Source organism: Mytilus californianus, unplaced genomic scaffold (genome assembly GCF_021869535.1).
Source record: "Mytilus californianus isolate M0D057914Y unplaced genomic scaffold, xbMytCali1.0.p SCAF_8, whole genome shotgun sequence".
NCBI lineage: Eukaryota > Metazoa > Mollusca > Bivalvia > Mytilida > Mytilidae > Mytilus > Mytilus californianus.
This window is the reverse complement of record NW_026262734.1, coordinates 76,078,942-76,091,661: the sequence shown is the minus strand read 5'-3', so window position 1 is coordinate 76,091,661 and position 12,720 is coordinate 76,078,942. Positions and strand designations below refer to the sequence as shown.

The 12,720-nt window shown below is 32.4% G+C and overlaps 1 long non-coding RNA gene across 1 annotated transcript; it reads right to left on the bottom strand.

Moving 5' to 3' along the window:
* Positions 1-123: 123 nt before the first annotated feature.
* Positions 124-9,524, bottom strand: LOC127712991 (uncharacterized). The gene is made up of 4 exons (XR_007987356.1): positions 9,190-9,524; positions 3,947-4,209; positions 3,258-3,454; positions 124-512 (listed from the first exon to the last, which is right to left on the bottom strand). It is a non-coding gene; the product is annotated as an uncharacterized LOC127712991 (long non-coding RNA).
* Positions 9,525-12,720: the final 3,196 nt, after the last annotated feature.

The following is a 12,720-nucleotide window of genomic DNA, read 5'->3' as shown; positions in this document are numbered from 1 at the left end:
AGAAAAGAGTTAAATTTGAGACATTGCTATATTTATAAATAATTATAATATCTTTTCTTGAATAATTTAATATTTACAGTAAATGCTGTTGACATGTGTTACAGTTCTAGCTTTCATATATACCTGGTTCAATACCATTCCACCACCAGCCACTGTACCAAGTACAAAATATCTGATCTTCAGTACTCTACCAACAACCCTAGCTAATTTTCCGATTTGTCTATGATTTAACACAATAACGGGTGCTCCTGTTATATTTAATGTTTTAATGGTCTGGGTATCACATTATGAACTAAAAGAATTTGTGGTAAGAATGTTTTAGAAACTTTACTATATATATACCACTTCCATATGTGAATTGTTGTAGATTGTCATTCTTATATGCTTTACTTCTAATGTATGTTGGATTGTAAGGAAATGTGGAGTTTAAACGACTGAAAACAGCTACAGACTTTGACTGTTTTAGTGCAATTCTTCTTGTAGCTATCTTTACACACTCTTCACACAAAGGACTGAAAAACAAAAACAAAACACTTTTTCAACATAATATTTACATACTTTAAAGTAATTTCAATCTTTTATTTACAATTCAAAGCACTGTCAAGTTTTATATAGTATTTATAGAAAGTAATGCAATTAAATAAGACTAAATATTCAATTTGGAGAAACTATCTATAGCTAGATTGATGATTAGGTGGAACATCTTCTAAAATATACATGAGCACATGGGTAATTATCTTTGACACACAACTAGGAAGGAAATAGAAAGTTGATAACTTTATATTTTTATCAGAAGGGGAATAGAAATGCTAAGATCTGGGGTCAAAATAGAGTCAGTTGGGAAACTTGAACCAAACATATGTCTTTATTTGGACTTATGTTACATGAAACAGCCTTTTCTTTGGTTATATCGTTTAACACTGTAAACAATTATTTCCATTTTATGTTCATGACCCTTGTATTGCGGCATGATGTATCAAATTTTAGAAGCATTACTTTATTGCCTTTTTCATTTCAGTTGCAGTTAAAAATGATGTTAGGAAGAGCATCACCAGAGGTCAATTTTGATAACCTAAAGACGGACGAGGATAAATCTTTTGGAAAAAGAAATTCATAAAAGCAACAAAAACAAGACTTACAACGAGCATAATCAACTTATTGAATTAGTGCTAAAAGAGACAACCCAAAAACATGAGAAAAATAGCTGTGATATAAGTATTGGTAGTGTTAATAAACTGTTATCACAGAGATATGTCTCGCTTTTTTGTAATTTCGATAATGCAAATGTTGAAATTAAAATAGCAACACTTTATTTAACATGTACGTTTTGCAAATACTCAAAGTCATTGAACCATGACTGAAGGTACATGGCTAAACAATCTCCATGGAAATGAGATGTACCAATGCTAATACAACTGCATACTAAATACCATTGACTTATCATAAGTAGTTCCCTTTAAACATACCTAAACACAAGCTCATACATTTAAATAAAGCAAAATTTCAAACACAAGTTAATACATTTAAATAAAGCAAAATTTCAAAGTCAATAGACCATGACTGAGGGGGCGGGGCCAAATAATTTCCATGGAAATGAGATATGCCAATGCTTATACAACTGCATACCAATTATCATTTACTTATCACTAGTGGTTCCCCATAAACTGACCTAATCACAAACTAATACATGAAAACTAAGCAAAAATTTCAAAGTTATTAGACCATGACTGAGGGGGAGGGGCCAAATAATCTCCATGGAAATGAGATATGCCAATGCTTATACAACTGCATACCAATAATCATTAACTTACCACTAGTGGTTCCCCATAAAATGACCTAATCACAAACTAATACATGAAAACTAAGCAAAGTTTCAAAGTCAATAGACCATGACTGAGGGGGTGAGGCCAAATAATCTCCATGGTAATGAGATGTGCCAATACTAATACAACTGCATACCAAATATCTTTGACTTACCACTAGTGGTTCACCATAAACTAGACATAATCACAAACTAATACATTGTTGACGCCGCCGTCGTCGCCGGAAACAGCATACCTATGTCTCACTTTTTGACTACGTCAAGCGAGACAAAAATCAATTTGAAAGTGATTTTTTTCCTCAAGAAACCGTTTTGATGAGTGACAAAATTATTGTATTGGAAGGTGACTTTAATAAAATGTTTTTTTAATTGTCATTTGATCTTTGGTTTTATTTTTGTTTACATGATGAAAACAATTGGGGTAATTAATAGTTTTTTTTTTATTTCAGTGATTGAACTATCATTTACCTGTAAGAATCAGTAATGCTACCTTTATAGCTGTCCAATATTTTTAAGAAAGAGGAGGTCTATTCTTAAAAATATTGGACAGCTAAAGGTAACATAATGGTTTCTTACAGGTTAATGATAGTCCAATCACTGAAATAAAGAACGGGTAAAACAATAGAATGACATCACAACAATGTTTTAATTATCCATAACATTTTAGAATATGATACAGGAGAATGAAATGCCAGACATGTGACCTCTAGTCTGACTTTCTGATTGGCTTAAGTCATCTCTATAAAAAAACATCCTTTTCAAACGATAATTTCAAGATAACAGATAAACAATGTTTCAATAGTAATTTCCTAAGATAAAAATAATATAGAAAAATGCACCTAGCTTATTAAAGAGGCATTTATTAGCAGCATGTTTATGATAAAACCGCCAATAGATTGCATCCTTTTTTGTTGATAGTTTACTATAAAGTAACAATCGGTAAACTTCGGCTTCATAACACGGCAATTAATGAGCTACCATATTTGTTAGATCATAACAGACAGAGAGAAAAAAAATTGACAATTTAAAAACGATATCTTTGCGTAAAAAATGATAAAATCGTGCACAGAAGACTAAGTTTATGATATTGGTTCAAGAATTGGATAAACATTATTTTTCATTAGTCACTCGTTTCATATGACTTTAAACTTGAGAATGTAATAATTTCAATGTTTAGTGAACCGTGGAATAGGCCTAATACCATAGTAATTTCACATCATGTGGCCTTATTTTCATGTTGATAAGACCACAATGTCAATGTAAACAACCTAAAAATCTATTTGGACTGACAGACGAACAAAAAATAACATGTAATTGGAATTAGCTGAAATGATTTTTTTTTCAATTTATTGTTGGCTTTGCTTGTGAAAAGTTAAAAAACTTAATTTTGGTATACATTCTTAGTAGACAATGTGTTCAAAGAGAAATAACTCACCATAACCATAAAACATCTATTTTCTATACATGTCCCAGTACAACAAATGATTCCTGACAAGATAATAAAGGCTCCTGTTCCTAGTAGCATTAGTATGTTGCCAAAGGGAAAGTACTGTTCCCTAGCAGATTGAAATAGGAATGCTTCTGGAACTTGATATATAACCCTAATGCTAGGAAAGCTAACCGGGCTGTCAGCTGGAAAAGAAATATAGAATTTATCATGCATAAAAACACTATTGAATTTAAAGAACATTTAATTAATTGACAGAACATGATAAAGAAAAGTTAGGAAACGGAATATTTTTGTAATTTGAAGTTAGCAATGTTAGCTGAAAAATTAGAAATAATTTTATATTAGGATCTTTTATCCTGTTAGCATGGTTATAAAATCTTACTAGCAACAGAATACAGTTAACAATGAACAAAGAATTTCATTTAATTTGAACAAAGAACAAAGGGAGATTATTCAATTAACATGTATCTATATCTTCTCTTATGTCTTATATTATACATTTACAAATTCTATACTTTATATAGTTAGTTCTGAATATGCATATATAATATTTGCCAATGGATGATTCTAAGCAACCAATAATCAATAAATCATTTAAATTGTAATATCTTTTTAAGTTGCCTTTTCTATAACTATAAACATATATATAAATTATATATTTAAAATACACTTACCCAAAAGAAAAAGTTGAACACATAAAGGACGACTTTTAGGAAGTTTTTACCACACAGGTCCCTTTTTCTCCTATTATTTCCTCTAGCATTATCATTCATTTTGGCATTGATTGTAAAATCCCAAAACTAATAGAATGTTAACTTCTGTTTAACCACTGTCTGCACACTGCACACTGCACACTAACAATCTTTTATTACTGATATCATTTGCAGCTTTTTTCAAATTCAATGAGGCTATTCGTATTGATTCAGTTACCATCCATCTATTGTGAAAGAGAAAGAAAATATTACTATCAGAACAAAAAATGTCCACAGATCTACTGCACTTAAAGTTAACTTTAGTTACTTTCCTGAAAAAACCAATTAGATAATTTCACATAATCTTTACTTTATGACTTTATAAAGTTTTTCTATCACATGAAAAAGTAATTATAATTTAATGCATATAATAAACGTAATAAACTGCAGTCAGGGGCGTAGCTGCCGTTAGGCACTTTAGGCATGAGCCTACACATAATTTTTTCACAAATAATTTTTTTATTTAAAAAAGTAATAAACAATGTTATCTGTAGATGCATGCGAATTCGTCAAAACTCTTCAATTATCAAATGTCATGCGTACACTAGTAATAATAATAATAATAATAATAATAATAAATTCTTTATTTAAAGAGGGTAAACTCAGTTAGTTACAATAAACTAATCTTCCCTGAGGCCCTCACATACAAATTACAATACAATCAAAAAACAGATATTTACACATAGTTAATTTACAGTCAATTAGTTCAATGTAATATTACTAACATGATAAGATATAAGGCTGTTCAAGATGTACATGTAGTCAAAAAATCAAATACAAATATAAAAAAAAGAATATACAAATACATTGTAGAAAACATAATCTTATCAGGACTGTGTTAAGTACTTCTTGATACTTTGTTTAAAAGTATAAGTGTTTTGAGCTTTACGCATTTTGTTTGGTAGTCCATTCCATAACACTGATCCAGAATAAACAAAAGATTTCTTAAATAGCTCAGCTTTTGGCTTAGGAACTATCAGATTACCTTGAGTGACGCCTCTCAGGGAGTAAGGATTATTATCTGATTTCAGTTTAAACTTTTGAACTAGGTACATTGGTGCTTCCATACGCATACATTTATATAGAAGTAAATATTTGTGGTATTTTATTCTATTGTCAACTGTTATCCACCCAAGTTCTTTAAATAAGGGGGCTGAGGGGGATAAAGGAACTGCATCTAGAATTAATCTTGCTGCCCTTTTTTGGAGTTTTAAAATTCTTGCTATCCCTTCATTTTTACATTCACCCCAAATAATACAGCAGTAGTCAATCAGGGGCAGAATATACCCATTGTAATATGTTTTCCTTGCATTTATATCTAAAAATTTCTTTATTTTAGAAAGGAGGTATATTCTGGATGATATATTAGCACAAACTTGGTCAATTTGATTTCTCCAGTTAAGTGTGCTGTCAATTTTAACACCTAATAATTTTTCACATGAAGAATTTTGTAATACTTTTGAATCTATTATTAAGTTTGGTTGATAAGTCTGAATTGATAGTTTCTGCTTTGTTCCAGTAACCAAACATTTTGTTTTATTTGCATTAATGAACATGTTATTCATTTTGCACCACTCTTCAACCCTGTATAAATCTTCTTGAACATCATCATGTATATTTTCTATGTTTTTCCCTGATTTATGAAGAGTGGTGTCATCAATCCTTCTAGTCTATCATCCTTATTGAATCAGTGGCGTATTGGAACTGTATGTCATTATATTCCACCTAATATAGAAACTATAAACTAGAACTTTGGTTCAGATCATTCACTTCAATCAACAAATACTTGAATGAACCTCAACTTAGATAATGATTTTTTTTAATTAGTTGTTGTTGGCCCAAGTTCAATCTGATGCCTAGTGAAGAGAGAATGCCATGCTCTCTGCACGTTAAGACACTTGAAACAACTCTTTGAGGGGTTAGTAGTCATCTACTGAAAGGCAAATTTCTGTTCCTATTTAATAAACCCTCATTTTCCAATGCATGGCATTTCCAAATTTCCAGACTTTCATCCTGGACGACCTCTATCCGTTTTAGTCCTGAACATGCATGAATATTTGCCACTGGACGTCTATCAATCAATCAATCAATCAATCAATCAATCAATCAATCAATCAATCAATCAATCAATCAATCAATCGATCGATCAATCAATCAATCAATCAATCAATCAATCAATCAACCAATCAATCAATCAATCAATCAATCAATCAATCAATCAATCAATCAATCAATCAATCAATCAACTAGCTTTCAGTAACTTCGAGTACTCTCAGATCTACATGTAATGATGATAATTATTCATATTCCTAAGCAGGTAGGGATTTTACAGTACATGATATAAGAAAATATGAATTTCTTGAATTTTGTTAGACACCGGTAGTATGAACAGAACAGAACTTCTGCATGACGTATTGACTGTGTGTGTGTATGTGTTTGTGTGGCCGGGGGAGGGTGAAGGTTTAAGAATCAAAATATGAATGGTCGATGCACCGTATTCCAAAAGTTAGTATTATTATGTAGTAGTCTCAGTGTTTACGTGCCTATTTTTTTTTTTTTAATGAAGGATCGTCAATATGTACTATCAATTGACGTATATATCAATTATACTCAATCAGAAACAAGTTGTGCTGCTTAATAAAGGGCTACGCTGATCCACGCTGGGCAATGCATATTGGAAATATTGTTTTTTTTTATATTTCCGATTGTACTGCCGGTTAATTCATCAGTCAGATGTAATTGTAGAATTATGTTTATTTTTTCGACATTGTTTTCATGTATATTATCATGATAAAATGACGTTTTTTTATGTTTTTTTGTACACAAAATTTTGCAACTTAAATGCTGAAAACCGTTTTCCGTCGGAGGGCTATGCCCCCAGAACCCCTTACCAGGGGCCTTATGCGGCCCCAGACCCCCTGCCGCAATTTGTGCCTACAGTTTATTGGATACTTAGCTACGCCCCTGGCAGTTGTCTGGCTATGCTTCATCTCACAATATATTGTGTATACATATACACCTGGTGATACCCACCCAGATACATTATTCACATTTACGACCATGAAAGACCCTCATGGATAACCAGGGTCAGTAAAAAAAAACATGTCATTCACAATATAAAAACCATACAATAATTTCTGTATTAACAGTATTTGAAATGTTATACAACAGTTTAACCAGGTATTTAAAATCTTAACCCTGTGGTTTTTAGATACAATCCAAATGGACTTTGATGCTTTGGTGTTGATATTTAAATGTCTTCTTACTTTTTGTGTCATTAAGTTGCTGTCTCATTGATATATATTATACCCTTTATCTCCATTATTCAACTTTTTATCATGGTAAGCACAGGTATTTAGGCCATGTTAAATTACTGAAAGAACTTATATGTATTGGCTTTGCTCATTGTTAAAGGTCGTAAGGTGACCCGTAGCTGTTAATTTCTGTGTCATTTGGTCTCTTGTGGCTCGTTGTCTCATTGGCAATCGTACCACATCTTCTTTTTCATATTATGCAAGATAATGCCTGGTTTCCCCTTTGATTTGTTCAAATCTTCAAATATTAATGTAAACATAAAGTAACCAGATGCTCCTCAGGGTGCAGCTTTATACGACTGCAGAGGTCGAACCCTGAACAGTTGGGACAAGTATGGACACAACATTCAAGCTTGATACAGCTCTGAATTTGGATTGTGATTAAATAGTTGACACAGCATAGGTTTCTGGTAGTCTAATGAACTTTAAAAAAATACACTATGCTGTTGAATATTAATCCCCTCAAAAAAAAATATTTAAAGAAATCTGAAATGAGAAAAATTGTACCCCCCCCCCCCCCCCCCCCCCTTTTTTAACAATAACTACTCATTTAATAAATACATCGTAATATATAAAAATATAAAATGACATAGTCATGGTTAAAATTAATATAAATGAATAGTATTACTTCTAAAAAAAAAAAATTACAGCTTATCATCTCAAGACAATCATCATTTCTTAATACATAATTTTCAAACAGTGTAAGGGAGGTAATCAAACATATATATAACAGTATTCTTTAAATTTGAATTGGATTACCTCCCTAACACAGCTTTTAAATTTTCTAAATTGTCCTTTAACCAGAAAAACACTTGTTTTCCCCCTTTTTTTGGCCCCTTATTGCTAAATGATTTAAGCCATAACCCCAATAACTATCCCTTTGTAGTATGGAATCTTGTGGTATAATTTCAGAGAGATTTATACACGTAAACACAAGTTATTGACTGTAAACTACAACAAGTTATTGTCTGGAAACTAGAAAAATGCTTATTTTTGGCCCTTTTATGGCCCCTAATTCTTGCATGAATGGGACAATAACGCCCAAACTCAATCTAAGTCTCCCTTTTTGTGATATGGAACTTTGTGGTACAATATAAGAGAGATCTATACACTTACACACAAGTTATTGTCCAGAAACTACAAAAATGCTTGTTTTTGGCCCCTTTTGGGCCCTTAATTCTTAACTGTTGACACCATAGACCGCAAAATGAATCCAAACCTTTTACTTGTGGTATTAAACATTATGGTACAATTTCAGAGCAATTGAAATACTTATACACAAGTTATTATCCTGAAAGTAGAAAAATGCTTGTTTTGGGGCCTTTTTGGGCCTCTTATTACTAAACCGGAGGGACCATCTACACCAACCTTTCTTTTGTGGTATTGAACCTTCTTATTAAATTTCAAAGAGATCCATTCATGTAAACTAAAGTTATTGTCCAGAAACCAAATGTGTTATCGGACAACGCAGACGACGACATCATACCATTATACAGTCCAAAAAAAATGTTTGCAGTTAAATATATTTATCATGTGTGCCTAAAGACTACATCAGGTGCCATTTAACTAGGTGCCAATTTGACTAGGTGCTGATTTGACTATAACGGGTGCCGATTTGACCGGATACTGATTTGACTAGAACTCTGACCAATGAGCTGTTGAATACCATAAATGGGCTGTCGACATTTGATCGAGCTTCCGTCGTAAATATTGGTCACAGTGTATTATTAACCAAATTGTTTTGGGGCCAGATTGATTTTGGGCCAGAACAACCTGATACCCTAGTACTTTACCAGTATATAATAGAACATTAGTAAGTTAATCTGTTTATATCTAGTTTTAACCATTTACCCCCCAAAAGATATATCCTGTCATTCCTGTTGTCTAGTGTTTATTGTACTTCTTCTTCTATATTTTGTGGTTAATCTGCAGTTGAAATTTCCATAACACAGATATACTGTGCGGGTGTGTCAACCAGTACTCGCCAAGTTAAAAAGAAACAAAAACTTGTGTATTTACAGGAACAAAATCAAATAAAATTATGTGAGTTTGCAACAACTATACAGGGTTAAAATCAGGTATCAATAGTTACGCCAGGAACTGTCACACACAGACCCGGAAGGCGTCTGTTGTGGGGGCTTGGATGGCACTTTCATGTAATTGGTTCCAGTCAAAAATTTGTTCTGGGGATGCAACTGTATTTATAGGCATCCGTTGAAGTGCTGACTCTGGAAAACCGGTCTCTGTGCCTGTGGTATTGACTATAGTCTGGTTGTTAGAGTTGGTCTCCTGATGTAATCTGGGATAATGACTGATGCTTCTCCATGCAGGATCTTATACAGGAGTATGAGCCTGACTCCTTGTCTGCGTTTTGCTAGTGTTGGCCAGCCAAGTGTCTGTAGGATGTTGGTTTATACAGAACCTGGTTCCCGATAAAAGGTTGTTGTAGATCAAGTCGGTTGAATTATGTAATGACAAAGCATACAATATTTGAATACTGAAATTGTAAATTAAATTTAACTTCTGTTTATCTATCTTGATAGTAATTTGTGTTGTCATCTATCTAAAGCACGTGAATAAAGTAAAATCACACAACAATATTGCACTTTGGTAGAAAAGTCACGACAACAACCTAACTTCCGGTTGGTTTTGTTTAATAAACAGAAGTACTCCAGTTGCTCCGTTCGATAGCCAATGATCAGAGATATTTTGAATGAGGAAGGTTTTATTTTGGGAAATTATTATAATAATAGTTTTATTTAACATTCAAATACCAAACCTGTTTTCGTAAACTAGAACATTCTTAAAACTTATATCTGTTATGATTATTTAAAAGAAAAATCTATATGTAATATGAATTGTAACTGAACCTTGTGAAAACACTGTTTATTCTAAACTAAAGATAATGTTATTTATAGCGGGGAAATCGTGTCATTCTATAATGGGCATAAAATATGACTTGTACTCAGAGGCGTATTAAGTGGGGGACAGGGGTCCCGGTCCCCTTTGTAGGAAAATTTGTCTGACTAAGTTATTAAGGGGTCATTGAAGCATGACTGGAGTGGGCCCCCTCTTGGCCACTACTACCCCCTTTATCAAAATTTCTGGATCTGCACTGGTACTGCATACATACTTTTATCATCGTTACCTTATATTTTTCTCCTTTGCTTTGTTTTTACTTTTATATTCCGGCTCTGCGCTCAATTTAACTGTGCTTTTTTCAGTGTTGCTTATAATCATGAGCACTGTGACATCTTGTTTCACTTAATAATGCTTTCACATTGATATGCATTTTATTTTATTTGCATGTCTTAAATTGTTTACATGAATTGTATACGCCTTTTATTTGTTCGTTGGTAAAAAGCTGTACAGAGTTTACATTATTATAGGTTTATAATGTACCAATTAAATTTAATTTTCTCAACCTTGTTATGTTTTATAGTCTCACTTATGGGTACTTATTGGTCATCCCTAATGACCGACTTGTTTTGTATTTCTGTGAAGCAGAATTCCTACAAAACATTTCAAAAATAATAAATTGCTTCGCCGAGCGCAGCTAGATACAACTGCGGAGGTCCTACCATAAACAGTTGGGGCAAAAATGGAAACAATATTCGCGCTTGGGTCTGAATATGGATTGTAATTAAATATTTGACACATAATAGGATTCTGACAGAGAATAACTGTAGTCAAGGAACTTAGAATTGGTTATGTTTCAATTTATATTAATTTTTTTGGCTTATATGCAATACACTATGCTGTTGCAAATTGACCCCCCTACCCCAAAAAATGCACCCCTTAAGCTTTGCTTTTGTGCAATACACTATGCTGTTGCGTATTGACCCCTCATTTTTTTTTGCTCTTGTGCAATACACTATTATGCTGTTGTTTATTGACACCTCCCCTTTTTTTTGGCAAAAATAAATTATATTTAAAGAAAATGTCTTTTTAATTTCTGAAATTTCTGTAATCTAAAATTTAAAATTTAAAATTCCAAATAGAATTTGCAACCATAATTACCCATTTAAATACATCCTAAAATTCTTTTTTAAAACAGTTAGTTCTCTCTTGATGGCTGTATTTTTGACATTTTCACCTGTTATGTCTGTTTGATTTGTTCACACATCGTTGTCAATATAATGGAATTTGATGTGACTGTCATACAAGTGAGAGGTTTAGCTAGTTATAAAAGCAGGCTCAATCCACCATTTTCTACATAAGAAAGTGCCTGTACCAAGTCAGAATATGATAGTTGTTATCCATTCATTTGATGTGTTTGTGCTTTTGATTTTGCCATTTGATTAGAGACTTTCCGTTTTGAATTTTTCTCAGAGTTTAGTATTTTTGTGATTTTACTTTTTTCTAAAAACAAATTGGCAGCAAATCACCTCAAGACAATACATTTCGTTATACATGATTTAAAAGTAGTGTAAGGGATGTAATTCAAACGTAACATTCATGTACTTAAATAAGTAATAGTCCATCAAACAGGAAATCATTGTTTTCCCCCTAATTCCTAATTGGTTTAAGCTATAACCCTCAAAAGCCAATCCTAACCATCCTTTTGAGGAATGGAAAATCGTGGTATAATTTCAGAGAGATCCATACAATGTTCCACAAGTTATTGTCTGGAAACTAGAAAAATGTTTTTTTGGGCCCCTTTTTGCCTCCTTAAATACCTAAACTGTTGGGACCACAACCCCTTAAATCAACCCCAACCTTTCTTGTGTGGTTATAAACCTTGTGTTCAAATTTCATACATTTCTATTTACTTATACTAAAGTTATTTAATTATTTAATGTAAATTTGAAAATAATTGATAATTATGAATGTCAAATGTGTATATTTAATTTTGAAATGTTTTGGTTGTGTTGATAAAAAAACATGTTGCAAAAAAAGACTAGATTTGTCCAAACGACACAAATGGCCCCGTCTCAAAAAGTTGAAAAATCTGCAATTTCAACAACACATGTGAACACAAACATGATGGTAGTCTCACATATCAAAATTCTGCTCAAAATCTTCAGGCTTTAAAAAACTCCATTTAACTGTGATTTTCGACCATTTATCAAAGTTCAAAGCCTGTAATTTTGGGGAAAATTAGCAAAGCGGAACTAAACATAAACTTGATCTGTAACTCATCATGGTTAACTCACATACCAGAAATCAGCCCAATATCTGAAGGCGTTTAGAAAAAAACCTGTATAACTGTGATTTTCAACAATTTATCGAAGTCCAAAGCCCGTAATTTCTGCAAAAATAGTAGAGCAGGACAAAACTCAAACTTGATCTGTAACTCATCATGGTTAACTCACATACCAAAAATCAGCCCAATATCAATGAAGGCCTTTAGAAAAAAAAGTCTGTATAACTGTGATTTTC